The following is a 4,872-nucleotide window of genomic DNA, read 5'->3' on the forward strand; positions in this document are numbered from 1 at the left end:
GACATGGTTACAAAATCTCTAATATTTTATTCAAAATAATGTATAAATGCATTGTCTGGAGAAGAGGAAACAAAGTTTTAGAATTTCAACAATTCAATATACACTAGGAGAGATTATTTTTTTAGATTTGGCCTCCAGTAATGACAAAAGAGTTTTCTCATCCTTTTCTATATATTTGTGTGATACATAAACTGGGGTTATTTTTATTTTATTTTATTTTAAGCAATATGTTTAATTGGATGATTTCCACAAACTATACACGAAGTTTCTAACCATCACAATTCAGTGAAGTACAAAACCTTAAGTTACAGGCTGTGGGAAGAGAAGGCAGCACTATGGTGGCACCTTCCAATCCTTGGTCTAGGGGTGGGGGTGGGGGAAGGTTTTGTTTTAAACTGAGCCCCTCATTTCAATGTACAAAAGAATTACTCTGATCGGTATTAAATTGTATTGAAAACAAAATGGACTAAAAAGCAACTACTACTCTATGTTGGGGTGGAAATGGGAGGAAAGAATGAGTCCTTCAAAGCAGGAGGGAGACAGTTAGGGGAAGGTTCTGTGGCTGTGACCCCAGGTGGTCACTCACGCTGCTCCATTTTTACTTTCCGTGGTCTCTGGAAGGTCCGATTTTTCTTCTCTTTCTTCCCCTTTGTATTTGCTTGGAAGTTTCGCCAGCTGTCCACACGACCATCCTGACTTTCCTCAAAGTTTTTCCGCCACTCCCTTTCTCCTTTGGCTTTTTCTTGAGCTTCAGTCTCTTCTTTGTCGCTTCCTTTCATGCATCTCTTTGGCTTCTCTCTCTTTACTTTTAATTTCCAGCTCGGCAAAGAGTTTCATGGTCTGTTTATATACTGCTTCTTGAACAGCTCAGGGTCATCCTCCTCCAACATTTGTAGGTTTTCCTTCCTTTTTTAATTGCTTTTTTCTCTCTTTCACAGTGTGTTCCATGTATTCTTTTCCTGCCTGAATTACATCCAGGGCCCTCTTCTTTTGTTCCTGATCCAGTAGCACTTGTAAGCTTTGTCCACAGCTTCAAAAGCCTTTTGTGCTCTGGCAGCATCATCTTGCTATTTTGTCAGGGTGCACCAATATGGATAAACTGTCGAAACCTCTTTTATTTCTTCATCTGTCACTTCCGGATCTATCTGAAGAACCTCAAATGGGTTCAAATTGAAGTAGGAAGACCCAGGACGGGTCAATCTTTCAATCTGACTTTTGGATGTTAGAACTCAATCTCTCTTCTCTATTTGTTTCACCTCACTGTAGAAGGTCATAAATGTTCCTCGGTGCTCCCTCCGCCAGCCGAAGCCCGGCTCTCTCCTGGAGCCGCCATTTCCCGTGAAATGGGGTTATTTTTAAATAGTAAAATCCTAACAGAGAACTGTGTGTCTCTGTTTTAAAGGATAAGCAGTTTAAATACAGCAGAATTATTTTGGGCTCATGAAGTCCCTCATGGATTGTGAGTGTAGAAAGTTCAAGTGTAATACTGAAATTGTAATTATTACTTGGTAAGAATATTTATGTGACTGCTAGAAGGGTTCTACTGAAAAATTTTTCAACCTATTTCCATCAAATGGAAATGGACATATGAGAACCTGAACATCCTGAAGGGATTGGACACTGCAAGTGATTAGCCTCAGGCCAAATTTTATGTGTCCTTGAAAGCAGTGTTTCTTGAACATTTGTGCCAGCTTACCTATACTTATTAAGATGCTTATTCAGACTCAGTAGATCTGGAATAGGATCTGATATTATGTATTTCTAATGAACACCCAGATGATATTGAGGCTGCTGGTCTTACACCATATTTTGAGTAGCAAGTTTCTAAAGGATTTACCCAGCATAAATTGACTTTAGATTTTTCCTAGTCCCCATAAAATTAACTGTATGTCTAGTTACAGTTGATCTGGAATTCAGAGATTCAAATCATGAAAAAAATATCCAAAAGCTCTATACCTTATTTATAATAAAATGGAGAAAAATTTGATTTTTCCCCAAGAACTCAAGATACATATCCTTCTAATAAAATTGAAGAGATTAATCATTTTATGTTGAAACAATCTATGTAAGATCATTCTTATCTGCAACAAGTCCACTTGTAGAAATTCTACTTTATATATAAATGTACTTATATTAGAATAAACCATCTATATAAATCTATAGGACATATCTATCATATATATAAATATATACATAATATATATGAGAATAAACTTCCCACTTCTTTCATATATCACTAAAGCCAAAAGTTTGAATGTGTCCAAAGATCGATAATTAAATTGCTTTAGTTTTCCCGTTATTTTGAGAACATTTGAATTTTAACTCCTAAACTGATTTACTCAAGTGTTTAAACTAAATGCCCAGTATAAAGAATTTTGTGCCCATTTCCAGACAGAAAAATTATTTATGTTAGTGTTCATTGTCGTATACAAGATATCCAGCTTTCAACAATATATCATGAGGCATACAAAAAAGCAAGAAGAAAAATATGCTTTCAAAGATAAAGCAATCATAAGAATCAGTCTTAGATGAGGCTTTTAAAATACAGTAATTAATATCGTAAAGGTAACTAATGTATAGGTTGACAACAAGCAAAAATGCATATATCCAGTGTAATATCCAGTTATAATTGTAATTGCAAGAAGTGTAATGTATGTGTAATTGGATTACCAGAAGGGAGAAAAAGAGTGAAAGGAAAAGAAGAAATATATAAAGTAATAATGACTGATCCTTCTCCAAACTTAATGACAGACATTAAGTCATAAGTGCAGGAAGGTCAAGGAACACTGAACATGATAAATTATAAAAAAAACCTATACCTAGGCAAATCGTATTCAAACTGCGGTAAATCAAAGACAAAGAGAAATTCTTGAAAGAAACTAGAGAAGGGAAACAAGCAAACAAACAACAACCACAAAACTTACTATAGAGGAAGAAGGATAGGAATTTTATCACACTTGTCAGATACCATACAAGCATAAAATGTTTGAGGTGGTGAGGGAATGCAATAGCCATCAACAATAATAACTTTGCATCCTATATCCAACATAATTGTCCTTTAAAAGTAAAGGAGAAATAAAGACTGTCAGAAAAACAAAAATTGAAGGAATTTGCTGAGTATAGATCTACCTTGCAAGAAATGTTCCCTCCTCAGAGGGAAGAAAAATGATGAGGTCAGAAACTCAGATATACAGAAGAAAAGAAGAGTGTTTAAAAAGGAATAAATGAAAGTAAAAGCAAATCTTTTATTTTTCTTATTTTTAATTGCCCTAACAGATAAAAGTCTGTTCAAAATAATAATAGTAATAATCTATTGGATGATAGATGATGGATAAGTGAAATGAATGACAGTATTATAAGGACAGGGGGAGGAATTGAGAATGCTCTGCTACGAGGTACAGTTACTACCCATGATATAATAGTGCTATTTGAAATAATGTTACTTGAAAGTGGACTTAGATTAGTCTGTAAATGTATATTGAAAACTTGAGGGCAATCCCTAAGAAATGTTTAAGTATGGGGCTCCTGGGTAACTCAGTCACTTAAACGTCTGCCTTTGGCTCAGGTCATGATCCCAAGGCCCTGGGATGGAGCCCAGCATCCAGGTCCCTGCTCAGTGGGGAGCCTGCTTCCTCCTTCCCCTCTACCCCTCCCCCCACCTGTTCATGCTCTCTCTTGCGTGCTCCCTCTCTCTCTCAAATAAATAAATAAAATCTAAAAAAAAAATTAAAATGAATCTCATTGAATTAAAAGTTAACAATGATGCTGATGGACTGCCAAGAAAAAAATGATTTTAGTAATTTGAAAACAGTGTTTCAGCTAGATACTTTAAGCCTGAAGAGGAACAGGCTGCTCCTGGGGGTGTTACATCCATAAAACAATAATGAGGTCCTATAAAAAGAAATACTCGGAAACAAGAAATATATCTTGGTTGTTAAAAATATAATAGCACCAACAAAAAACTTAGTAGGGGTGCCTGGGTGGCTCAGTCGTTAAGCGTCTCCCTTCGGCTCAGGTCATGATCCCGGGGTCCTGGGATCGAGCCCCGCATCAGGCTCCCTGCTCTGCGGGAAGCCTGCTTCTTCTTCTCCGGCTCCCCCTGCTTGTGTTCCCTCTCTCACTGTGTCTCTCTCTGTCAAATAAATAAATAAAATCTTTAAAAAAAAAAAAACTTAGTAGAAATAGCAGGGAAAAAATTATGGAATTCCCTCTGAACTAGAAAAGTAAAAAAGAAAAGGAAAATAAGAGGCACAAATAAAATATTTGAGGAACCATCTAAGTGATTTCAACATTGACTTAGCCCTATACTACCTCTTTGAATTCATTTTCCAGTACTCATCCCTTTCCCACTGCCTAATCTTATTTCAGTCTCGCAATTCTGCTAGGAATTTTCCAGTCCTGACGATTTTGTGCTGGACATTGCTTCCCTGAGTATAGAGCAATAACCCTGGGATCATTGCACTCTTGTATTTCTTTCTTCATTGAAGTATAATCTCAAATATTTAATTCAAACTAAGCTAATATAGCTCTCCTTCTCTTCTTCCAGTAATGATTTGTGATGCTGGTTTATTTTATGTTCACCATAGCACTGCTCAGTTTCTGAAATAATTCTGCTATTATGTAAGTTTGAGGTTAGTCTTGTGCACAGCTTCAGTACCATAGCTAGAAGAGTTCTTGGAATATAATAATTCAAAAAAAAAATGAGAGAGAAAGTGAGGAGGAGGATAGAAAAAGAAGGAGGAAGAGGAAAAGGAGGGGAGGAGGATAAGGTGGAGAAGGGAAAAGGAGGAGAAGAAAAACAAGAACAAGGAAGAAGAGGAAGAGCAGGAGGAGGAGGGGGAAAGGAAGGAGGAGGAGGGAAGGAGGAAGAGA

General features: G+C 36.6%; 1 pseudogene; it reads right to left on the reverse strand.

Moving 5' to 3' along the window:
- Positions 1-200: 200 nt before the first annotated feature.
- Positions 201-1,333, reverse strand: LOC118528966 (dnaJ homolog subfamily C member 8 pseudogene; annotated as a pseudogene).
- Positions 1,334-4,872: the final 3,539 nt, after the last annotated feature.

This window comes from Halichoerus grypus, chromosome 5 (assembly GCF_964656455.1).
Source record: "Halichoerus grypus chromosome 5, mHalGry1.hap1.1, whole genome shotgun sequence".
In the NCBI taxonomy this organism is placed as follows: domain Eukaryota; kingdom Metazoa; phylum Chordata; class Mammalia; order Carnivora; family Phocidae; genus Halichoerus; species Halichoerus grypus.